Source organism: Camellia sinensis, chromosome 8 (genome assembly GCF_055761805.1).
Source record: "Camellia sinensis isolate YWXY chromosome 8, ASM5576180v1, whole genome shotgun sequence".
Lineage (NCBI taxonomy): Eukaryota > Viridiplantae > Streptophyta > Magnoliopsida > Ericales > Theaceae > Camellia > Camellia sinensis.
In genome coordinates, this window is record NC_138968.1 from 114131268 (window position 1) to 114158009 (window position 26742).

Below are 26742 nucleotides of genomic sequence, written 5' to 3' on the forward strand. Positions count from 1 at the left end.
CAATGTAAACTATTGAAAAAGACAAGCACAATATTCATTTACTTCAATAGTACTTTATTACTTCTGCTACCAAGTTATTTGGGTGTATAATAATTAAGATCCAATCAATTAACATAACATGAAAGTACCAAATATCAGCAATCACTTCTCATCCATAGCCTATACCAAAAACTCACCTACAAGATCAATTAGAATCCGGTGCTTGCATTATGATAGCAAAATAGCATCCCAAAATCCCAAGCTTCTGGTGTCCACAATAAATGAATTGTCCACTACACCAATCTACATCAACAAAAGTCAGCCGGCTTGCCGATTTTAATGATCTGCTCACCTAGATAACCTGTAATAGCATTTTTTTGCCAGCTCTTGAAACTCCTGCAACCAAACATCAGTGTGATGTACTATGAAGAATTAAAATTCTTCCAACCAAAAATCAGACAACCTAACTAATTACCAGTTTGGCATGAGCTAAAAAAGCTGCTTTTTAGATAAAAAAAGTCAAAAAGCAAAAGACCGTTCTTTTTTAGCTAAAAAAAGCCAAACTTTCCCACGAACAAAAAGACAACTTTTTAGCAACTACCAAATGCAACTAAAAAAAAGAAATAATTAGAAAAGCACTTCGAGTAATGTAAAACTTGAAATTTTATAACTCAAGTCCACTGCAGTAATAATTAAACTAGCATATGCCATATTTTCGGTGATGAAATGTTAAACTAGCATATGCCGTATTCAATGGCTTGGCTTGGCATGCTCTTTCTATGTTTAAAAAGGACTAGACTAGACTAGACTATATACATATGTATGTATGTATGTATGTATGTATGTATGTATAGAGAGGAGAGACACTAGACTAGACTAACAAAAAGAATTCAACTTTACATCTCAGACTATTATTACCTATTATTACCTTCACCTCTGGAGATGTGGTTTTAGCCTAGTCTAATAGTTGAGACCTGCATTAATTGTGCCTCAGATTGTAAGCATGCTTAGTGAGAGGGTAATTTATATATAAATTGGGCCGAGCTGGGTAAATGGGCCATTCTGTGGGCCACGGTAAGAAGAGCTGAGTAAAAGAGACGTGTAATTAGTCCGGTCCAAAAGAGCCTTGCAGGTAGTCCGGTCCGAAGGAGCTTGGTGGTTAGCTCGGTCACCACGATTGGCGCGGTAACAGGTATCTCGGTCATACTATGTTGGGCCGAACTATGTTAAGCTTTCCTCAGAACCTTGCTATTGGCTAGCTCGGTCCAAGCTCAATGTGATCAGTCTGGTTTCAGACAACCCAGTTGGAATATGTCAACCGAGGTACACGCGCAGTGAAAGGAAGAACCGAGCTAGGTAGAGCTTGGTCTAGTCTGCAGCTTTAGCATGGCCATGTTATCTCGGTCATATTGACATCCAACAATGGTAAAATCATCTCACTTGGTTTAAACAGTGAGGGGGGTGTTAAAGGATAAACATTATCTTTCAGGAATATGATTCCTAGGAGGACTCTACATAGAGGAGTAAGAGTCCTACTAGGATTGTGCCACACGGAACCTATAAAAGCTCATACCATCACCTATGGAGAGGTAACCAAACTTTGATTCTCGAATACACAGAGCTTTTGTCTATTTGTCTATTTTGCTGACTTAGGCATCGGAGAGGTATCCGACACACACCCGCCGACTAGCTCACGTTTGTGTTTTCATGGAGTAAAGCGACGATGTTTGGAGGAACGCGGACTTTATCAACAGGATTAAACGAGAAGATTATTTCTTGCTCGTACAATTGGTGCCGTCTGTGAGAATCACAGAAAGAACAAAACCTCTTGATCAAAGTGTTCCTCGCTAGATTAGACGCAATGGCACACAATGAAGATTTGTTGCAGTCCGCCATTGACGGGCAAACCCCAGAGGGAGGTGGGAGGCGCAAAGGTTTGCCTTCCATCCCTCCCATGGCAGATCTGGAGCCCCAGCGACAGAATCCCCGGAGGGATGCAAGGGGAAGGCGGGGTAACAGTCCCCGTCGCTCATCAAGCCCCGATAGGCAGAGGAGGAGGATCGACCCTTAAGTTTTGGAGGATCGGGTAAAAGAGCAGGACGAGTTAATCAGGAAGATGGCGGCGAACATGGAATTGATGAAATGCCAGATAAAAGGGAAAGGGGTGGCGACAGGAGAGGGGCGCAAAAGCAATACGCCTCCTTGCCACTCAGAAGATCGTGGTAGGCATACCACGCCATCGCAAGCAGAGAGTAAGAGCCTCAGAATAGGTGATACTCAATCAAGGACTTCCAGAACTCGTTACTCCAGGTCTGAGAGAACGAGATCATCGAGGTCTTACACCGAGGGAAGTACCTATCGGCCCTCACATACGCACCAGACATCATCTAGGCAAACGGAGTTGCCTAGATCGTCCGACTTACGGACTGTGCTTGAAGAAAGGACATGACAGAAAGAGGATGCCAGGGAACGCGACCCGCACAGAGTTTCAGTCCTTCAGCGGTTAGCTCCTCGGACGTGTGGAAGTGTTGAGGTAGGAATGCCAATACTGCGCCTTGCCTATGAACCAACAGATAAAGCACTAGCAAGGTTACATAGCTCGCCGTTCGTTCCGGCGATTGAGAATGCACCCTTACCTTCAGGCTTCATCCAGCCTAAATTTACAACGTACGAAGGGAAGACAGACCCTTACATGCACCTAAGCCACTTTCGCCAGGTCATGGCAGTATACCGGCGGAACGAGGCTTTGATGTGCATCCTATTCCCATCCAGCCTTGGTGACCTAGGTTTAACCTGGTTCGAAAGGCTACTAAAAGGTAGCATAGCCTCCTGGGCCTAGTTAGCGGAGGCGTTCGTGACAAGGTTCAGAACGAACACCAAGACGCCAGTAGAGATCGATCAACTACTCTCCATTGACATGGGTGACAAGGAGACGTTGAGATCCTACAACAGTCGTTATTGGGAGACCTTCAACCAGATAGGAGATTGTCCCACAAATCTCGCCATCGCGCAATATAAAAGAGGACTTCCAGTCGGAAATAGGCTGAGGGACTCAATTACCATGACACCTCCCCTCATAATGGAAGCTTTAATGGAGAGGGTACACCATTACATTCGAGTGGAGGAGGATGGCGCCCGTGCTAAAACAAAGTCTGGTACAGCCGCAATACCAGATAAAAAGACTTCGGCAAAAGTCAATGCAATAGAACGTCCAAGCAAGAACGGGCGAGGTAGGCGAGACAACAGAGAAGACCAAGATAAAAGATGGTTGAGAGTTCGCACTGCCATTACCACGGTATTCAAGAAACCAATCTACCGAATTCTCAGTGAGATACGTGATGAACCTTTCATCAGATGGCCAGCTAAGCTGGGAGAAGCGCAAAAGGACTACGACGAAAGATCTCGGTGCACCTTCCATAAGGAAAAGGGGCACCGCACTAAAAATTGCATGCCGTTGAGACAGAATCTGAAGGAGTTAGTGGCAGCTGGTCACCTAGACCGGTACATAGAAGGAGAGACGCAGCCGGCCCCCCAAAACCACGATCATCCAGACGGAACACCGATTGACGCCCCACCTCAAGATGTGATAAACGTAATACATGGGGTATTCGAGCCTGAGCGAGTATGTGAGCTCAGGGGAATGATAAAGAAGGCTGAGCACTTAAGGGAGGTATTAAGTACACAGCCCACCATTAAAAATGGGAGAACAGAGGCCACGAATGTCATGTCTTTTTCAGACAGAGACTTGGCAAGGATATATTGTCCTCACAATGATGCACTGGTCGTCACTCTCTGCGTCAAGGATTACGACGTCAAGCGAATTTTGATCGACCAAGGAAGCTCATGTGAGATAATGTACTATGAAACTTTCAGACAGTTGAAACTGGAGGACAAAGACTTGGCACCTGCCGTATCTCCCCTAATCGGATTCAACTCAATGCTAGAGTGGCTAGTTGGCAAGATTATCCTTCTAGTCAGAGCAGGAAGCATGACGAAACAAGTGGAATTCTGGGTATTGAAAGTCCCTTCCACTTACAACATAATTTTGGGGAGAACATAGCTGCACGCCATGCGATCGGTAGCGTCAACCTACCATCAAGTAATGCGGTTCCCCAACGAAGCCGGAGTAATTGAAGAGGTCTATGGAGACCAAATTATATCCAAGCAATGCTTCGTCACAATAAATGGCAGCCAAGCTGCCAAATGGTTTGTTCAGATGGTGGAAGAACCTGAGAGCAATGAATTGTTTGCGGATGTTGGCAAAGCCGCCGAACAGAAGGCAGTGGAGAACTTGGTACAGGTATGAATAGATGAAAAGGACCCAGAAAATTTCTTTTTGCTTGGCTAATCTATGTCTAGCACCGAGAGAATAGAGGTCATGGAATTCTTGACCTCTAACATTGAAGTGTTTGCCTAGATGCCGTATGACATGCTTGGCATCGACCCAAACTTCATCTGTCACCAATTAATTGTCCACCCAACTGCAAGACCAATCATACAGCGCACTCGCAGATCAGCACTCCACCACGCCGAGATAATGGCGGAAGAAGTGGGAAACCTTCTAGAGGTAGGAGCTATCAGAGAGGTGCACTATCCCAAGTGGATATCCAACACAGTAATGGTGCCGAAGAAGAATGGAAAATGGCATGTCTGTGTGGACTACAAAACAGTCAGCAAAGCATGCCCAAAGGACAGCTTTCCTTTACCACGGATAGACCAACTGGTAGACCTGACGGCAGGACACAACCGTCTTAGCTTTCTTGATACGTACAGAGGTTACCATCAAATCGCTATGTATGAGCCAAACCAGGAGGTCACATCTTTTACGATGCCAAGAGGACTGTATTGTTACAAGGTCATGCCCTTTGGCCTAAAAAACGCAGGGGCAACATTCCAGCGGATGATCACCAAGATGTTCGAACCATTGTTAGGCAGAACAATGGAGGCTTACATCGATGATATGGTAGTCAAAAGTAAGGATGAGAATGACCATCTCAGGGACCTAGGTGAGATGTTTCAAATCCTAAAGAAGCACAAATTGCGCCTTAATGCATCTAAATGTGCGTTTGGTGTAGGATCAGGCAAATTCCTGGGCTTCCTAGTGACCAACCGAGGTATAGAAGCAGACCTCTCTCAGATCAAAGCAATTCAGGAAGTAGAGAGACCCAACTCTGTAAAAGAAGTATAGCATCTCACCGGCATGGTAGCCGCGCTAAACCGGTTCATAAGTCGGTCGTCAGACAGATGTCGACCATTTTTTCAAGCATTAAAGGCCAAGTTTGAGTGGGATGAAGAATGAGACCGCGCCCTTGAAAGTTTGAAAGAATACATGTCTTCTCCACCACTGCTAGTGACCCCAATACCTGGAGAAGAACTATTTTTGTACCTGGCAGTCTCACAACACGCAATTAGCGCAGTGTTGGTCCGAGCGGAAGGAATCCAACATCTGCCCGTCTTTTATGTCAGCAAGACATCGCTGGGCGCAGAAACCAGGTACTTACCATTGGAAAAACTGGCCTTAGCCTTGATGATGGCCTCAAGGAAGTTGTCACACTACTTTCACGCCCACACCATAATCGTCCTCATAGCTTTTCCATTAAAAGCTTTGTTTGAGAGGGCGAACTTTTCTAGGTGAATCTTGAAGTGGGCAGTAGAGTTGGGACAGTTTGACATCAAATTTCAACCCAGAATCGCGATAAAAGCCCAAGCTTTGGCAGACTTTGTCGTAGAATTCACACCAGGAAGTCATCACGTCTGCCTAGTTGACTTAACGGGTACAACCGAAATAGGGATGGAAAGTGGCGCCGGAATAGCGCAACCCCTAATACAGGATACCCAGCTACCTCCAAGGACAGATCAGAGTGAACAAAAGGAGGGAGAAACAAACCATGCTGCACTAAGCAAAGACCCATCAACAAATACAGACTTGGTACAATCAAATAGCGAGGGGCAAACAGTAAGTGTGGACTTTGAAGAAAACACCAGCAACACTCAGGACCCCAAGGCATCATTCGATCCCTCTACTTGCTAGAAGCTGTTCGTTGGAGAGATGTGGAAGCTCTTTGTGGATGGAGCATCCAATAGGCACGGTGCAGGACTCGGCATAGTCCTCATCTCACCAGATGGCCTAGTAGTGGAATAGGCAGTCAACCTTGGCTTCCCAGCATCAAACAACGAAGCAGAGTATGAAGAGCTTCTGGCAGGACTAAAATCAGCACTCTACATGAAGGCCACTGAGCTAATGGTTTACAGTGATTCACAGCTGGTGGTAAACCAAATTTCAGGTGACTACGAAGCAAAGGATGAAAGGATGGCTAAGTACCAAGTGTTAGTCAGAAAAGAGATCATGAAGTTTGAATTGGTGCGGATAGAGCAGATTGGCAGAGAAGAAAACAGCAAAGCAGATGAACTAGCAGGCTTTGCTTTAATGACAGATACATCCATCCCACATCCACTACTGATCGACTTCCTACCCAGACCAAGCATTGAAGAACCTGAAGTTGAAGAAATATGTTGCACCGAACTAGGCCCTTCATGGATGGATCCCATCATAGTGTTCCTAAAAGACGGCATTTTACCCGAAGAGAACAAGGAGGCCAACAAGATAAGAGCAAAGTCACAGCGATTTTGGCTCTCCCCATCAATGGCCTTGTACAAGAAATCCTTCACAGGACCTTACCTGAAGTGCGTCCATCCCAGCAAGGTCGAAGCATTCCTGTTCGAGATTCACGAAGGCGTCTGCGACAGCCACCAAGGAGGAAGATCATTGGCTTACAGAGCAATTTCACACGGATATTGGTGGCCCTACATGCAAGCAGATTCAGAGAAGTATGTGAAGAAGTGCGAGAAATGTCAGAAGTTCGCACACCAAATTCATCAGCCAGCCAGAGAGCTTCTACCTTTAACTAGCCCATGGCCCTTCACAATGTGGGGCTTGGACATAGTAGGACCACTTCCAACAGCACCCGGCAACAGAAAGTTCTTTTTGACAGCAACAGACTACTTCACAAAGTGGGTGGAAGCAGAAGCACTAGCATCAATAAAGGAGAAAGATGTGAAGAAGTTCGTCTAGCAGAATATCATCACTCGGTTCGGTATACCTAAGGCGCTGATACCGGACAATGGCATCCAGTTCGACGACAAAATTTTTAGAGGCTTTTGTGAGGAGTACATGATAGAATTCTGCAACTCTACACCGGCATACCCCCAAGCAAATGGCCAAGCAGAAGTATCAAACAAAGTTGTCTTAGATGGATTGAAGAAAAGGTTAGAAAAAGCAAAAGGAAAGTGGGCTGAAGAGCTTCCTCATGTTTTATGGGCTTACCGTACCACACCTCGACGATCAACCGGAGAAACACCATTCTCCTTAGCCTACGACATGGAAGCAGTAATCCCACTGGAAATTGGCCTCTCCACCATCAGAAGCGAAAATTTTGACCCAGACTTAAATGGAGAAGCCATAGCATTGGAGCTCGATCTTGCAGAAGAAAGAAGAGAAAAAGCACTGATTCACATCGCTTCATACCAACAGGAGTTATCCAGGAAATACAACAAGACTGTACATCCAAGGCAATTCAAGATTGGAGATTGGGTACTGCGCAAAGTAATGGGGAACACCCTGGTACCCGGAGATGGCAAGTTAGGGCCCAATTGGGAAGGATCTTACAAAGTGGTTGGATTAGCTAGCAAAGGGGCATACCGCTTGGAAGACGAGGACGGCAAAGCCATTCCCAGGCCATGGAACACTGCCAATCTCAAGCTATTTTATTTTTAGTTTTTCTTTCAAGTATTTGTAATTTTTTCTTTCTCAATAAAACAAGTAGTTTCTTGAAACAACTATACTGATTATTTTAGTGAGTTAGGCGCACTGAAAGATTGTTTTAGTGAGTTAGGCGCACTGAAAGCATAGTTGGCCAGAATAACCAACTTTGCACTCTCTTCAGCTAAGATTAGGATCAGTGCTGAAGAGGTTGGCTGGAAAAACCAACACCCCTCCTAAGCCCAGGATAAGGATCCAGGCTGCAGGACGTTTAGTCGGAATAACCAAACATTTTACTCTAGGTTGGCCGGAATAACCAACTTAGAGGTTGGCTGGAAAAACCAAACCCCTCCTAAGCCCAGGATAAGGATCCAGGCTGCAGGACGTTTGGTCAGAATAACCAAATATTTTACTCTAGGTTGACCAGAATAACTAACTTAGAGGTTGGCTGGAAAAACCAACACCCCTCCTAAGCCCAGGATAAGGATCCAGACTGCAGGATGTTTGGTCAGAATAACCAAACATTTTACTCTAGGTTGGCAGGAATAACCAACTTAGAGGTTGGCTGGAAAACCAACACCCCTCCTAAGCCCAGGATAAGGATCCAGACTGCAGGACGTTTGGCAGGAATAACCAAACACTTTACTCTAGGTAGGCAGGAATAACCAACTTAGAGGTTGGCTGGAAAAAACCAACACTTATTGTTCTTCAAGCGAGATAAGAATCTAGGCTGAAGAAGTTGGCTGGAAAAACCAACACTTATTGTGCTTCAGCCGAGATAAGAATCTAGGTTGAAGAGGTTGGCTGGAAAAACCAACACTTATTGTTCTTCAACCGAGATAAGGATCTAGGTTGAAGAGGTTAGCTGGAAAAACCAACACTTATTGTTCTTCAGCCGAGATAAGAATCTAGGCTGAAGAGGTTGGTAGGTATGGATAGCTAGATTACAAAGTTATGACCGGGATAAAATATCTCGGCCAGTGAATCTACTTCATTCAGATTACAGAATAAAGTACATACATGGAAGTTAACCGAAATAACAGTTGAAGAAAACCAAAGATGATTTCATTGATAATATAAAGTCAAAGTACAAAAGGGGGGGACTTCGGCCCGGTTACAGTCTCTCTTTCCAAAAGGCAAAAAAGAAGAAAAGTACATAGTCAAGCAAACAGGTCATCTAAGTCAGCATCTAAAACCACCCGGTCTTCGCCCAGAGGTAGCTCGGTTGTGGCAACCACACTCTGGTTAAGCTCGGTGGGAAGTACAGCATCGGACACAACTGGCAAAGGTGGGATAGAGACCTCTGGAGTTGGGGAGATAGACTGGCGACCGGATTGAGTGTTGTCTTTTGGAGCTTCATCTTCATCCTTCTCCAAAAATTGTTGCTGAATAGTAGCAGCATAATCCACCATTGAGCTCGGTATGAAATAAGAAGGATGGTTGAAGACCTCAGTCTCGGGGCCGTGACCGAGCTGCGCCACGGCCGCCCTTCATCCACATTTGAAAAATAGGTCTTTGGCCGCCTCGCATTGCTTAATATAAGTGGCCTCCCCATCCTTGTAACCCCGGTCCTCCGCATCTTCTGCCTTCTTCTTCAGCTCGGCAATCTCCGCGCTCTTCTTGCCATCGATCATGGCCAACTCGCGCAAGTATTTATCTTTCATCACGTCCAGGGCCTTTTGTTTATCAGCATCAGCCGAGGTAACTAGCCCGGTGAGTCGAGCCACCTCGGCCTCTAGCTCGCCCATCTTCTGTTAGGACTCTTTTAGCTCGTCGCCTTTTCATTAGCCTCGGCCATGGCCTGCTTGGTGGTTTTTCGAAGTTGCAACACTTGCTTGTGAGCGATGTGGTTTTTCTGTATGGCCTGCAAAAGGATGGTAAGACAATTTTCAGTAACACCGAGCCAAAAGTCGTAAGAATTTCTGAAAAATAAGTGAAGGAGCAACTTACCAGCACCATTGATTTTGTGGACGAGCGAAGGGCCTTCAGCTCGGTTAGGTGGTCGTGGTGCCTCATGTCGGCTGGAAGGCAAACACTTTTAGCAAGGTTGAAGGCCATCAAGTGGTCTTTTTCTACGACCACTGAGTCAGAATCCATGATAACGCGGTTCTGAAATGTGATCTTTGGTACCCACTTTGAGGAGCTAGCTCGGTCTCAGCGCTCAGGTGGGGGGCTTGGTGAAGTGGTTCGAGGCACCACGGTTTCATCCTCGTCGACAAGGCGTGGCTCGGTTATGGAAGTCCGAGCATGCTTACTTGGACGAGATGATAAGGGTTGATGGGATATAAGGGCCACCACGGTCTCCTGAGTCTGACCGGCTGGTGGTACCTCGGGCTAGTTTGTTTCAGTCAGGAGTGCCCTTACAGCTCATTTCTTGGCCATCTCTTGCTCAGCGGTTAGAGGGATCAAATTGATTTGGGGCAAGGTTGGGTTCGGTTCAGGAGAGGCTTCCAACAAAAGTCAGTCACCCTGGTCTTTCGCTTACTACTGTGTCGGTACGTTGGTTCAAAATCCAGTAGTTCGGCCCAACCTCTATTGGGATATCGCAGCGCGGCACGAAGTGTGTTTAAGTTGGGGTAGTTGTACTGGGACTTAAAAAAGTTCAAATCTGCATGAAGAAAAGCAAAACAGTCAGTGCAGTTCGACATAAGAAAACTGAGGTAAAAGAAAGCGTGGAATTGAGCCAAGGTAATCCTACCGGCTTCACCCTTGTTCCAGTTTATTCTGTCGTCTGGGATCTGGGCTTGTTGGTCCTCACAATTCCCAGAAACCCAGAAAAAATCATCGTCGTTAACATCCTTATCCGGGGTATCTTTTATTATCTTTTCACGTCGGCGCCTTATTCTTAAATAGTAAACCCACCCATCTTCATTTGATCCTATGGAGTATTGGTGAAAGAGCTCGGTTAAACCGAGGTTAAGGCCAGCCCGGCGGTTTAGCTCGGCGATGCCATTTATTATTCGGTATGAATTTGTGGAAAGTTGGGTTGGGCAGAGGTTGGTTTGTCTAAGGAACTTGCAAAGGAGGGGCTGCACAGGGAATCTTAGTCCGGTTTCTATAATGGAAAGAAGTGTAAAGGGAACAAAGCCAGGGTTTCCCCAAGGTACGGTATCTAGTTCGGCTAGAGTGAGATGAACATCATTAGGGATATGGTAGTCCCTTCGGAACTCGGCCATAGCACCTGGTGAGTTCACTAAAAACCTATATTTACCCATAAGGATTTAAATTATGTATAAATTAGCCTGCAGTATTAGCTCGGCGCCAAGCAGATAAAGGGTATCTTAGTTGGACGTGCAAAGGAGTGCCTGGGCAACCTAGTCAGAGTCTACAAAGTGAAAAAGAAAGGTGTTAAGCACAGATCGTGGGACCGTGCTACAAGTAATATAGGCAAGATAAATGAAGTCCTAGCTCGGTTACATGGAATGCTATCCAGTCTTAGCTCGGTTTAAGCAAGGGGCTTCAGCCCGGTTGAGCCATCGAGGCAGCATTCTTAGTTCGATTTGAACTAAGGGAGCGGGTTTAGCCCCAAGATTTAGCTCGGTCTGTGGTTGAGGCTTTCTAGCTTAGTATTACGCAAACCTAGTACGGTTCGATAGCTCGGTTAAAAGAAGCATAGGGTCCCTAACTTATGGAAGCTAAAAGTATGGCATGAAGTTTTAGTTCAGTTATTAGGTGTGGCTAGGTTTGCGCTTAATACAAACTACTTCCTAGTCCGGTTGGAGTATGATTTCGGATCTAAGACGTCCCAGTTCAGTTTTTTCAAAAACAGTAGCGATGGGTACTATTCAAGTTGTTCTTACTTGTTACAGAGAAAACTACTTTGAGAAGTGTTGTGAGAAAACACGTATATACAAATAATACATATAACCAGTCAAACGGAAAGCAAAAAAGGATTGAGGAATTACTTACAGATTGGAGAAAGAAGGATGTAGGTCTGAAACCACAAAAGTGATGTTGAAGATACAAGCTTCGCAGGGGCAAAAGTGGCAGCAATGGAGATTCCTGCAAGAAAGAGAGAAGATGAATAGCAGAACGTGTTAGATTCAAAATGAGTGGTTTTTTGTGCAAAGAAGGGGAAATTGGGTGGGACTGTTCAAATTACGCGAAATACGAAGACGGCGTGACAGCTGCATTGGGCTAATGATAGTATGCCACGTGTCCGTGGAATGGAAAGCGATTCAGTTTTAGTACGACTGAAGAGACATTTTTGACCGGACAAATTGGTAGCACGATGTAAATTTAGCTCGGTTGGAAGGCTAAAGTTTTTTAGCTCGGCTGGTTACAGGTAATTCCTATCATGCTGCGCAGATGGAATTAAGGGGCAATTGAGAGGGTAATTTATATATAAATTGGGCCGAGCTGGGTAAATGGGCCATTCTGTGGGCCACGGTAAGAAGGGCTGAGTAAAAGGGCCTTGTAATTAGTCCGGTCCAAAGGAGCTTGGTGGTTAGCTCGGTCACCACGGTTGGTGCGGTAACAGTTAGCTCGGTCATACTATGTTGGGTCGAACTATGTTAAGCTTTCCTCAGAACCTTGCTATTGGCTAGCTCGGTCCAAGCTCAATGTGATCAGTTCGGTTTCAGACAACCCAGTTGGAATATGTCAACCGAGGTACACGCGCAGTGAAAGGAAGGACCAAGCTAGTTGGAGCTCGGTCTAGTCTGCAGCTTTAGCATGGCCATGTTATCTCGGTCGTATTGACATCCAACCATGGTAAAACCATCTCACTTGGTTTAAACAGTGAGGGGGGTGTTAAAGGATAAGCATTATCTTTCAGGAATGTGATTCCTAGGAGGACTCTACATGGAGGAGTAAGAGTCCTACTAGGATTGTGCCACACGGAACCTATAAAAGCTCATACCATCACCTATGGAGAGGTAACACAACTTTGATTCTCGAATACACAGAGCTTTTGTCTATTTGTCTATTTTGCTGACTTAGGCATCGAAGAGGTATCTGGCACACACCCGCCGGCTAGCTCACATTTGTGTTTTCAGGGAGTAAAGCGACGACGTTTGGAGTAACGCGGACTTGATCAACAGGATTATACGAGAAGATTATTTCTTGCTCGTACACTTAGAATCTCTCTTCTTTTCAAGTTGTGGTCTCAGTCTTTGACAAAAAGAGTATTGTGGCAAGGAGATAATTTTTGTGGAACGTTTATCTAACCAGTACTTATCTTTGCACTCTGCTGCTGATCTCAAGGAGGTCACGCCACGCCTTGTGAAACTTTTTTAGGTCCTTACTTTGGAATCCCTCATTCAAGTGATGGTATTTTTAACATCTAAATGTTAATTCCTTGTTTTTATTTATTTATTTATTTTTTTTATTATTATGTTTTTGGAATTTGAGAGTTTGGACTTCTGAGTTAATCTGTCACCCTTCCAAGTCTTCCTAGGTCTATAGCTTTAGCTACTGTTTATTTATAGTGCAGGCTTTTTCTCGTACTTCTCTGAGCTTTATAATGGGCTATGTACTGCGCTCATGTAAGACTTTATCATTCTGCCGCCACCATCTCTATCTTTAATATGAATTGATGTTAAACAGACCGCTCTCTCTTTTAGTTACAATTTTGAAATGGGTTATTCAAAGTAACTGAATGAAAAGGAAGGTATTATCTTGTTGACCTCGATGAGTTGATATTAAAGCCTAGTGGAGTTGAGTTTTTTGTAACTTGTGATCCCTTACTATAGTATAATCTCTCTTTCCTTCTCTTAGAGGCATAAATAATAATTAATTCTACTTACTAATTTAATCTTACCTATGCTAAAGTGCTTCCTATGTTACATGCATCAACTACTGTGCCTTTAGCAGGTTGTGTTATTCATCATTTATGTCTCTCGTTGGATGCATTGGCCTGTGCACAAGTCATGCGCTGATCAGTTCAAAATTTGTATTTCATCTAGTTTATGATAATTGTTTCCTATTAATTTGTTTGGATAATTAGGGTCTTGTTGCTCACTCAGCTTCTTTCAGTTGCGTCTTTTCTTCCAGTTTGCAACTATACTGTTATTGTGTTGTTCATGAGATTTATCAATTAGCAATTTATTGTTCCAATCTATTTATTTCAATTTTTATGCATCAAGTTCACAAACAGCCCACCTCCCGATATTGACAATAGTATTAAGGTCAATGTGGTACTGCAATGTCTTTTACATTTGCACTAACTGATCTTTGTTGACCAGTGGCCATTCCGAAGGGTAGACTAGAGTCTATGGCTGGGATCAAGGTGCTTCTAGTGTTGGCCTATGCAATTATAGGGAGAAAAAGAAAGGAAAGGAAAAAAGAAAAAAGAAAAAAGAAAAAGAAAAAGAGAGAGAACATTATGTTATCTGCATTATGCTACGCTTCATATTCATGAGAAATTATGTATTAGATTGGGGAAGCTTAAACAAAGTTAGAAACACTAATTTCCAATTCTATATATTTTTAGTATATTGAAGCATAACACAATCGCCAAATCCCAATAGGATTTTCTCAATCTCTAACCGTTTAACCTTGCAGATGGAAGTTGGTATTGAAAATTACCTTCATATAGAATTTGAGTACAATAAAAGCAAGTAAGCAAGAATGACAAATTTGTGCTTTTGATTAGTAATTTATTATCTGTGGCTTACTATGCTCTTGTTCAGACACCTAGTAATAATTAAACTTTGTCAATCCAATAAACTGAATCTTGATAAAAATGAAAAAAAGAAAAAGAAAAAGAAAAGGCAGCTCATGGTTGTTCAGTTCATCTGGGTTGTGCAGGACACTAAACTCAGGTCCCACTTCTTCAATCAATCAAAGCTTCTTATAACTTAAAGCTGATATTAAGCCATATGTATTAGGCTTTCGATTAGACAACTTCTCTATCTAGATTCTGGATTCACAATCTAACCTAACCAAATCAACTGCCCTGGTGTCTGGCACAGTTTAGTTGTAATTTGTCACTTTAATTTCAGTAAAAAGCAGGGATGTATGCCATTGCCTTGGCTGACTTTGGTGTTCATTACTCAGGTATCATCTGAAAGACGTTATTGTGGGCAAGATATATTTTCTTCTTGTAAGAATAAAGATTAAAAATATGGACCTTGAGATCAGACGCAAAGAATCAACAGGATCAGGGGCCAACACTGATGTTGAGACCGAGACACTTGCAAAGTATGAGTTCATGGATGGTGCTGCAGTCAGAGGTATGCAAGAATCATTATTTAGGTTTCATCTGTTTTTCAATGCATGCCATAAAAATAACACTAACTAAGCATAATCATCATTTAGGTTTCATCTGTTCTTCTAATCTATGTTCCTACTTCAAGTATATCTTTCTTGCAAGTTAAATTTAATAATACTAACTAAGCAACTAATATCTCCATCAAAATTCTGAACAAAGCAAAATTCAACTAGCAGTTGGAAACAATTTCTGTAAGAACAGAGACATTCAAACCATCAAAACATGTTACATAACCAAATCAATAGAAATTTTCATTGAAGAGCTATAAACACAACACAATTCAAAATATCTCATAAGCTCTTGTCTCTCTATGAATCCTTGCTACTTGAGATCATAAAGTTGAAATAAAACTGCAAGGGAGAAAAATTTAGCTTAATTGAATAGAAATCATAATCAAAATCAAAACTCTAGAAATCAAATCAAAGTCAAATCAAAATCAAAGAGAGAGGAGAGAGGAGAAACTGAATTAATCGAATAAGGGATGCAATTCAAGGCTTTCACCGAATTAATTGAATAGAAACCAGAAAAAATAGATATGCAACCAACAATATATACCGAATTAATCAAATGGAAACTGAATAAGTTAGAAACTCACAAAGAAAATCAAATCCGTGGAAGGGGCTTAGGATCAGAATCGAACTCCAAGCTCAGAATTATAATTAAGCTCAGAATCAATCGATTGGTGCTCGTGTAACTAACATCTTCGGAGGGGCAGTGGCTGGTGGTGGTTGCTGGTGGTGCTTGTGTGTTTGTGTGAGATGTCGATGAAGAGAAAGGAGAGAGAAGGAGAAGAAAGAAAGAGAGAGGGGGAGAGAGAGAGAGAGATGTATATACAAAAAAAAAAAATGTGTGAACTAACAGATTGCAATAAATCTGTTAAAAAAATGACAAGATTAATAAATAAATAAAAATCTAGGAGGTAAAGAATATATAATTTTAACAATATTAATAAATAAATAAAAAATTGGAGTAGAAAATTTTAGAAAAAAAAAGATTTAAGTATAAGTTTATAAATTATTTTTGTATTAAAAAAATCTAGATTATAACTAGAATATCTAGTTTATTGGAAAAAAAATAAAAAATTGTCATATCTACTAGAAATTTATAAATATTTAAGAACGTCTAGAATTTTTTTTTATTATTTATAATTAAAATATAATTTCTCTAGAGAATGAGATGGTTTGGGACAAAAACAGGTATGGATCTAGAATAAGCGGAAGTGTGGCGTAAGTTTTAAATAATTTTTTTTTTTACTTTTAAAATTCAAATAATTTACATATACTTACAAGGAAAAATATTTTTTAATTTTCTAAAAAAATTACTAAATTCCAAAAAATATATAATTTAATATTTTACGACATGAAATGTATGTTGTTTTAAGTGTAAATATTTTATAACATATTTTTGTATGCCGTGAAAATATACATTTTTTACAGCATACTTTTGCATGCCATAAAAAAATCATATTGCATTTTTTTTTTTCTTTTTATGTACAAGTTTTCATGACATTCATTAGCATGTTGTGTAAAGTTATAATATTTTACAACATAAAATGTATGTCGTCTTAAATACAAATATTTTACAACATATTTTTGTAAGACATAAAAACATACATTTTTTACGGCATACTTTTGCATGTCATAAATATATGAATTAATGACTTACATGATATGTATGCTGTTATTAACAAAATATTAACGGTTTGCAAAAAAAAAAATCGTAGATTGTACTAACTACAACATGCATTTAATGCATGCCATAAACATGATGCCATAAATAGTTAGTTTTGTTGTAGTGATATTAAGATATGAAAAAATCAGTACAGTGATATGTGTTTGTTACTTCGTGAGAAAGATAGAGAGAGAGAGAGAGTCATTGATTGACAACAACTCTGTATGTATGTATTGTTCTCCTTGGGCCTTTTTTTTTTTGGGTGGATTCCTTCTCCCTGGGCTACCTACAACAACTCAGTGCATGTATGTATTGTTCTCTCCCTAGGTCTTTTCTTTTGGGTGGATTCCTTCTCCCTGGGCCACCAACACTTTTTATATATTTGTAATTTTAATTGGATCAAACCACACTTATAAATAAATATAGGTCCAGCAGAATATATTGGGGCCCTTTAAATTGGCTCTAAAACAACAAAAATAATTTGAGCCTATAACACTTTACTAAATTTGGGGGTCCTATTGTGAGTCAAATTTTTAGAGCTTAAAGCACAAGTCTCACTGGCCTTAGGCCAGGGTCGGTCCTGAATGTGCACTTGATGAAAAGTATCATGGGAATCACAAACGAGTTGTGAGCATTACAAAAATAAATAAATAAATAAAAATAAAGACATCGTAAATGCTAAGGCATTGATTAAAGTGCCTAAGAAACTGTAACGCCCTCAAAAATAAACCCACCATAGCATACATTCACGATAAGTAAAAGAGTTCTCACATTATAACCATCAGAGTATTCTTACAAAATGTATTACATGTTGACAACAAAAGTAAATGCCCTATAGGCTTACAACTTTCCAAGTCAACACTTGGTTACAAAAAGGAGAGTACTAACTCTACACAAAAGAAGCCCTTGGTTTGATATACATGTAATACAAAAATGTAATCACAAAAGATGTCCCAGCCACTAAGCCTCTCAAGCTACGTCCTTGGAGATGTCATGTTACCTGTACTTGAAAATGATGTCCCATATAGGGTGAGCCAATGCCCAGTAGAGATATGCTAAACATAATATGAGCAATAACTAAAACATTAGCACTTGATGAATGTTCAACTTAACAAAACTCAACTTATAAACATGGCTCAGAACCTGGCCAAATAACTGAAATGAGGCTACATCTCATGCCAACAATACTACAACTTGCTATTTTATGGAAATTGCGTCTACGGGATTCGGCACCCATGTATTTTCATTCTCTTATGGCCATTTTACGGATATTTCATCCGCGGGACTCGGCACCCATGTATAGATATATTCGGATTGCCATTTTACGGAAATTGCGTCCGCGGAATTCGGCACTCATGTATAATTACATTCAAATGACCATTTTACGGAAATTTCATCCGCGGGATTCGGCACCCATGTATTCAAATACACAACTTGATTAGTTTCAATTCACCTAATCATCATGCAATGTCTACAACAATCAAGACTATCCTCCACCGATAGCCCAAAGCAGTTATTTCTAAACAGATAATAAATGCCTCAACAGATATATAATTGACATTTTCAAAAGTGAGCGATTTATAAATCCAACTCCACCATTCCATCTTTTAATGATCAAATTTCATTATTCCCAACTCAATTTCGTAACAAATGTTATTAATTACGCTAATGACCCAAATATACCCAAATATGGCATTTTTTCCTTTAAACTCAATATTGACCCAAAGGTCCAAATATTACCAACAACATCAATAATCTCTTTTTAAGACCCCATATATATATATATATATATATATATATGAGTCAAAAAGACAAAACCCCTCTTTTTCAATATAATACAATACAAATCCTAACTTCCCAAACCAAACCATTTATACAAAAGCTTTATATTTAGGTTAAAGATCATAAAGATGAGTAGGAATCCCTACCTCAAGAGATGAAACCCAAAAGAAATGATGAAGAACTTGAAAATGCTCCAAATCTCAAGATTTTCGGATCAAAATGTAGCCCTCAACGATCAACACACTTTTTACAAAGGCCCAAGGGTAGAAAGTCACTCCTACTAGATCAATCCTAAGAGAGAAGGAAGAAAGTAGTGAGAGAAGCTCTCAAAAATGGCTTTTCGAAAAAGTAAGAGAGAGAGAGGAAGTTGAAAAGTGATCTAAAAAGACCTAGCTGATATCTGATATACGTATGACTCGCTCGAGCGGAGAATAGGACGCTCGAGCGTCAGACACAAAAACTGGATTCACTCGAGCGTAAAGATTCCCGCTCGAGCGCCAAGACACAACTGCAAAACACACCCGCTCGAGCGCAAAGGAAAGGCCACTCGAGCGTAGATTTCCCCCTTCCAGAACTTTTACAGACAATGAACTACCCGCTCGAGCGCCAAGACACCCGCTCGAGCGCTACCCGCTCGAGCGTAAGGAAATCCGTTCGAGCGTGAAAAACACACCTGCAGAAGTTTTGCAGAGGCACGAAATGCTGAGAGTGTGAAAACCTCGCTCAAGCGCAATAAGGCCCGCTCGAGCGGACAACCAAAAATCAAACTCCGCTTGAGCGCAAAGGGACCCGCTCGAGCGTACCACCAAAAATCTGGGCAACAAGGAATGGGACTAAAGCTCAACCAACCTGTTCGAAACACGCCCAATACATCCTAAAACTCAAACACACGGAATTAAAGGATAACAACAAGATATACAACCACCAACTCCACGGAACCTAAGTTCGGAATACAACAAGCAAAGGAAGAGAAACCGGGATCGCTATAACCTCCCCCGCTTAAAGAATTTCATCCTCGAAATTAAGTACAAGTTTTTCAAAAGCATGTTTTCCCAATTACCAACATTATTACAATGTAAAATTCAACAACTTGACCCATTATCAGTCGTTCCATCTCTATTCAAGAGGCAAACTTTGAACATAATCTCCAACATGCATTACAAAACAAATTCAATGCCAAAATTATATTTGCATTTCTACAACAGAGTTAACATATGCAATGTTAAAATAAACTTCCATTACAAGGTAAGTTCCACAATATTCCCATAAACCAAAACATTCACAATGTTTTACAACTTAAGACATATTTAATGCTCTTAAAGTTCATTAATATTACAAAATCCCAATACATGGTTAAACATTTACAAACAAGTCCGGATATTTCTCACGGACACCCGCCTCACGTTCCCAAGTGGCTTCCTCCACTACGTGATGTTTCCACAAAACCTTTACCAAGGGAATAGTCTTGCCTCGCAAGACTTGATCCCGCCTATCCAAGACCCGTACCGGTCTCTCCTCATACGAGGCATCCTCATCTATCTCTAAGTCGGTCCAATCCAACACGTGCGATGGATCCGGCTCGTACTTCCGAAGCATACTAACACGAAATACGTTATGCACTCCGGACAATTGCGGCGGCAAAGCTAAACGGTAAGCAACCTCCCCAATCCTCTCAAGGATTTCAAAGGGACCGATAAATCGAGGGGACAACTTCCCACTCTTCCCAAACCCCATCACACCCCGCCTAGGTGATATTTTCAAGAAAACATGATCACCCATCTCAAATGCCAAAGGCCTCCTCCTACGGTCGGCATAACTCTTTTGGCGACTCTGGGCTGTAACAAGCCTCTTACGGATAAGCTCAACTTTCTCCGTCATTTCCCTCACCAACTCTAGACCCAACAAAGGTGCATCACCCACCTCGGCCCAACAAACCGGAGACCTACACGGTCGGCCATACAAGGCCTCAAACGGCGCCATACCGATACTAGACTGAAAGCTGTTGTTGTAGGCAAATTCCACCAAGGGCAAGTGCCTCTCCCACGTCCCACTAAAGTCAAGGACACAACCCCGAAGCATATCCTCAAGGATCTGAATAGTACGCTCGGACTGTCCGTCAGTATGAGGATGGTAAGCTGTACTAAAGGTCAGTTTAGTGCCCAAGGCACTCTGCAAACTTTGCCACAACCTAGCAGTGAAACGAGGATCTCTATCAGAGACGATCGACACTGGAACTTCGTGCAACCTCACTATGTCCTGAATATACAAGTCGGCAAGATGATCTACCGAATCTCTCATGCGCATAGGAATAAAGTGCGCTGACTTAGTCAACCGATCTATAACCACCCAAATAACATCACTACCCCGCTGAGTCCTCGGAAGACCTACAACGAAGTCCATAGTAACATGCTCCCACTTCCACTCGGCAATAGGCAAGGGTTGCAACAAACCCGCTGGCCTCTGATGCTCGGCCTTCACTTGCTGACAAGTAAGGCACTTAGACACGAAAACTGCCACATCCTTCTTCATACCCCGCCACCAAAACTGAAGACCTAGATCACGATACATCTTGGTGCCTCCCGGATGTACCGCAAGGCGTGAATGGTGAAACTCTCGAAGTACTTCTTCTCGGCAAGACTCCGGCACAAACAGACGGTCTCGGTATCTCACACTCAAGTCGGGATACACAGTCAAACCCTTCTCAGCCTTTCCACTGGAGATCTTCTCTCGGAGAGATTCTACTTCAAGGTCACCTCTCTGTGACTCTAACACTCGAGTCACAAGTGTAGGCTGTGCAACAACAGAAAACAAGGCCGCAGCCTCAATGGATTCGCCCAGAAGCAAATCGAACTCGCCCAGTGCACCTAACATCTCCTACTCCCGGATGGCTATAGAAGCAACATCACTAATGGATTTCCTACTAAGGCCATCGGCCACAACATTGGCCTTTCCCGGTGATAGTGTAACTCAAAGTCATAATCCTCAATGAACTCCATCCACCTCCTCTGCCTCAAATTTAAATCCCTCTGTGTAAACAGGTACTTCAAACTTTTATGATTCGAGAACACCTCGAATTTCTCACCATACAGGTAGTGCCTCCAAATCTTCAAGGCAAAAATTACTGCTGCTAGTTCTAGGTCATGAGTAGGGTAATTCCTCTCATGAATCTTCAACTGACGTGAGCCATAGGCTACCACTTTCCCTTCTTGCATCAAGACACAACCCAATCCCTCTCGTGAGGCATCACAATAAACCGCATAATCCAAACCTCTCTCCGGAATAATCAAGACCGGAGCGGTGGTCAATCTAACCTTCAGCTCCTGGAACGACTTTTCACAAGTCTCACTCCACACGAACTTGACCCCTTTTCGTGTCAATCTAGTCAACGGTGAAGCTAGCCTGGAGAAATTCTTCACAAACCGGCGATAATACCCAGCTAATCCCAGAAAACTGCGGATCTCAAAAACGCTCTTAGGCTGTGCCCAATCTTGCACTGCCTCAATCTTGGATGTATTAACAGACACCCCTTCCCCAGAAACCACATGGCCTAAGAACTTGACCTCTCCTAGCCAGAACTCACACTTTCCAAATTTGGCATACAGCCTATGGGCTCTAAGCAACTCGAGCACCACTCTCAAGTGTTCCTCGTGCTCCTCCTCCGAAGGCGAATAAATTAGAATGTCGTCCACGAAAACGAATACAAAGCGATCTAAGAATGCCCAGAATATCCGATTCATCAAATCCATAAACACTGCCGGTGCATTGGTGAGCCCGAAAGGCATCACCAGAAACTCATAGTGGCCATACCGCGTACGAAATGCCGTTTTCGGATTATCCTCCTCCCTGACCCTCAGCTGATGGTAACCCGATCTTAAGTCTATTTTGGAGAAACAACGGGACCCTTTTCAACTGGTCAAACAAGTCATCTATACGGGGCATAGGGTACTTATTCTTAACCGTAGACCGATTCAACTTTCGGTAGTCGATACAAAGTCTCAAGGCACCATCTTTCTTTTTAGCAAAGAGGGCCGGTGCTCCCCACGGTGAAACACTAGGGTGAACAAAACCCTTATCTAGCAACTCTTGGAGTTGAACCTTCAACTCACTCAACTCGGCTGGGGCAAAATGGTAAGGTGCCATAGAAATCGACGCTGTGCCCGGTACTAAATCAATAGAGAACTCTATCTCTCGATGTGGTGGCAAACTAACAAGATCCTCGGGAAAAACATCTGAATGCTCGCAAACCACTCTCAGTAACTCAACCCCGGTCTCATCACACTCTCATAAGGCTAGCGAGAAGACCACTAAGTTCACTCCGCCCTCGCGGATCATACACCGGTGGCAACACACTACCAACCCGATCCCCCAAGAAATGGAAACACTCCCCATTCACGACACAAACTATGACCCTCTGGCGGTAACAATCAATAACTGCCCGGTATGACGATAACCAGTCCATACCCAAAATAACATCAAAACCCGACATGGGCATAACTACAAAAGGAAATGGAAGTCAACGGTCGGCGACCTCTATGTCACAACCTCTACATCCATGTTTCAAAATCAATTCGCCCCCAACAGGCGATATAACACAAATAGGAGATGCTAACTGTGCTAACTCCAATCCCAAAACAGATGCGAATGCAGCAGATATAAAGGAATGAGATGCACCCGTATCAATCAACACGTTGGCAACCGAGTTGCAAAACAAAAAGGTACCTCTCACAACAGATGGAGCCGGTACAAGATCTTGCGCGGTAACAGCATACACGCGCCCTGTAGGTCCCTAATCTACCTGCTCACCTCTCGGAGCAAAGGACTGATGCACAGACTGAGATGATGAAGCCCCCTGATTGGCCCTCGAGGGCTGAACAGACTGTGCTGGCTGCGAACTCTGCGTCTATCTCAAACCAGACGCACTGGTGTACCACCCAACTGTGGACAGAACCTCTTCAGGTGTCCTGTCTGACCACACTGATAACAAGAGGATGACCGGCCTCTGCCTTGACTCTGACTCTGAGGCCGAGCTGAAGATGAAGCTGCTCCCTGACCTCCTCCCCTCTGCGGGCAAGCTGGAGACTTGTGGCCCAGTTGACCACATTTGAAACAGGTAAAGTCCCACTGGCTACCTCTCCCAGAACCTGAACTCGGCATTGGAAAGGTGGATCTCGCTAAAGCACTCTGGGACTGCTGAGGGTTAGAACCCCTCTGCCTCCTACCATCCCCTTGGCCTTCCTGACTCCTCTTGGAGCCCCTCATCCTCTCCTCCTCCTCCATCATAGACTCCATATGGGTCGCGGCATCCATAAGATGCCCATACTCCCGGAACATGGATCCTCCAACCCTCATCTTGAGCCATGCCTCAACTTTCTCTCGAACTCAATACAACGGCGTTCCTCCGACGCCACGAGCTCAGGTGCGAACCTGGACAAACTGGTGAAGGCGGCCTCAAACTCGGCCACTGATAAGCCTAACTGCTTAAGCTGACAAAACTGGTCCCTCAGCTTTTCCCTGATAGCTGGGGCTAAGTACTTCTCCTGGAAAGCATCAACAAAAGCCTCCCATGTGCCACCAATACGGCCCCTCGTGAACTTCCACCATTGACCCGCATCCCCCTTAAGCTGGAAAGATGCCAAGGTCACCTTTAATAACCCGTCTTCGATGCCAACCATCTCAAATGTCTTGGTCATCTGCTCTAACCACTCATCAGCCTTGAGTGGCTCCTTTGGATCCCCAACAAACTCGTCCGGATTAGACCGGAAGAACTCCCTCTTTTGAAATGAAGGCCCTGCATCAACAACCGGGGCGTGAACCTGGGCCTGAACTGAAACCTCAGCTCTAAGAATGCCCATAGATTCCCTTAAAGCATCGGTTATCCCACGGGCTAAGGCGCCCATAGCCTGCTGACCTGCTGGCTCGGCCACATTGGCCTGACTAACCCCTTCCTGCTGCGCCAGAATATCATCCTGTATAGGCATTTCCTTCTTCCTAGGCCTGCCTTGCCTACCACCACGTCCTCGTCCTGACATCTTAATAAAGGTAACGAAGAACATTAGCACATTCATAAATGTGCCGAAGCTAAAACACTCGCGTCCTAATGCATGGACAACTGTAATTCACTCCACGTAAGCACATAATCACATAAGCACTTACGAATTTCATTTCCGGATAATGATAGTCCCAAGGCGTTACTAGAGTTCCGGTTAGAAACAACATTGATCAAGTGCTTTTCCAACAAGACTCATTGAAACCCAAGGATCCAATCAACATCCAAGAACTAAATCCCATACCCATATAGTCACATAATCATGTTATCACATAAGCATATAGCACTACATCTAAGTCTCTATCAAGCGAGACGAACCCATTGTGGTACTAACCACTTCCCGCGTACCCAAAGTATTCGAACCCGATACGCTCTGATACCAAGTTGTAACGCCCTCAAAAATAAACCCACCATAGTATACATTCACGATAAGTGAAAGAGTTCTCACATTATAACCACCAGAGTATTCTTACAAAATGTATTACATGTTGACAACAAAAGTAAATGCCCTAACGCCCTCAAAAATAAACCCACCATAGTATACATTCACGATAAGTAAAAGAGTTCTCACATTATAACCATCAGAGTATTCTTACAAAATGTATTACATGTTGACAACAAAAGTAAATGCCCTATAGGCTTACAACTTTCCAAGTCAACACTTGGTTACAAAAAGGAGAGTACTAACTCTACACAAAAGAAGCCCTTGGCTTGATATATGTGTAATACAAAAATGTAATCACAAAAGATGTCCCAGCCACTAAGCCTCTTAAGCTACGTCTTTGGAGGTGGCATGCTACCTGTACCTGAAAATGATGTCCCATATAGGGTGAGCCAACGCCCAGTAGAGATATGCTAAACATAATATGAGCAATAACTAAAACATTAGCACTTGATAAATGTTCAACTTAACAAAACTCAACTTATAAACATGGCTCAGAACCTGGCCAAATAACTGAAATGAGGCTACATCTCATGCCAACAATACTACAACTTGCCATTTTACGGGAATTGCGTCCGCGGGATTTGGCACCCATGTATTTTCATTCTCTTATGGCCATTTTACGGATATTTCATCCGCGGGACTCGGCACCCATGTATAGATATATTCGGATTGCCATTTTACGGAAATTGCGTCCGCGGGATTCGGCACCCATGTATAATTACATTCAAATGACCATTTTACGGAAATTTCATCCGCGGGATTCGGCACCCATGTATTCAAATACACAACTTGATTAGTTTCAATTCACCTAATCATCATGCAATGTCTACAACAATCAAGACTATCCTCCACCGATAACCCAAAGAAGTTATTTCTAAACAGATAATAAATGCCTCAACAGATATATAATTGACATTTTCAAAAGTCAGCGATTTATAAATCCAACTCCACTATTCCATCTTTTAATGATCAAATTTCATTATCCCCAACTCAATTTCGTAACAAATGTTATTAATTACACTAATGACCCAAATATACCCAAATATGGCATTTTTTCCTTTAAACTCAATATTGACCCAAAGGTCCAAATATTACCAACAACATCAATAATCTCTTTTTAAGACCCCAAATATATATATATATATATATATGAGTCAAAAAGACAAAACCCCTTTTTTCAATATAATACAATACAAATCCTTACTTCCCAAACCAAACCATTTATACAAAAGCTCTACATTTTGGTTAAAGATCATAAAGATGAGTAGGAATCCCTATCTCAAGAGATGAAACCCAAAAGAAATGATGAAGAACTCGAAAATGCTCCAAATCTCAAGATTCTCGGATCAAAATGTAGCCCTTAACGATTAACACACTTTTCACAAAGGCCTAAGGGTAGAAAGTCACTTCTACTAGATCAATCCTAAGAGAGAATGAAGAAAGTAGTGAGAGAAGCTCCCAAAAATGGCTTTTCGGAAAAGTAAGAGAGAGAGAGGAAGTTGAAAAGTGATCTAAAAAGACCTAGCTGATATCTGATATACGTATGACCTGCTCGAGCGGAGAATAGGACGCTCAAGCGTCAGACACAAAAACTGGACCCGCTCGAGTGTAAAGATTCCCGCTCGAGCGCCAAGACACAACTGCAAAACACACCCGCTCGAGCGCAAAGGCAAGGCCGCTCGAGCGTAGATTTCCCCCTTCCAATTTTTTTACAGACAATGAACTACCTGCTCAAGTGCCAAGACACCCGCTCGAGCGCTGCCTGCTCGAGCGTAAGGAAATCCGCTCGAGCATGAAAAACACACCTGCAGAAGTTTTGCAGAGGCACGAAATGCTGAGAGTGTGAA

General features: G+C 42.7%; 1 long non-coding RNA gene across 2 annotated transcripts; it reads right to left on the minus strand.

Moving 5' to 3' along the window:
* Positions 1 to 33: 33 nt before the first annotated feature.
* On the minus strand, positions 34 to 15802 carry LOC114291086 (uncharacterized). Of its 2 annotated transcripts, XR_014338011.1 has the most exons (4): positions 15547 to 15802; positions 14811 to 14901; positions 11648 to 11740; positions 34 to 375 (listed from the first exon to the last, which is right to left on the minus strand). It is a non-coding gene; the product is annotated as an uncharacterized LOC114291086 (long non-coding RNA). The 2 variants fall into 2 exon arrangements; XR_003639280.2 differs by lacking the exon at positions 11648 to 11740 and having other exon boundaries at positions 15547 to 15800.
* Between the last annotated feature and the right edge of the window lie 10940 nt (positions 15803 to 26742).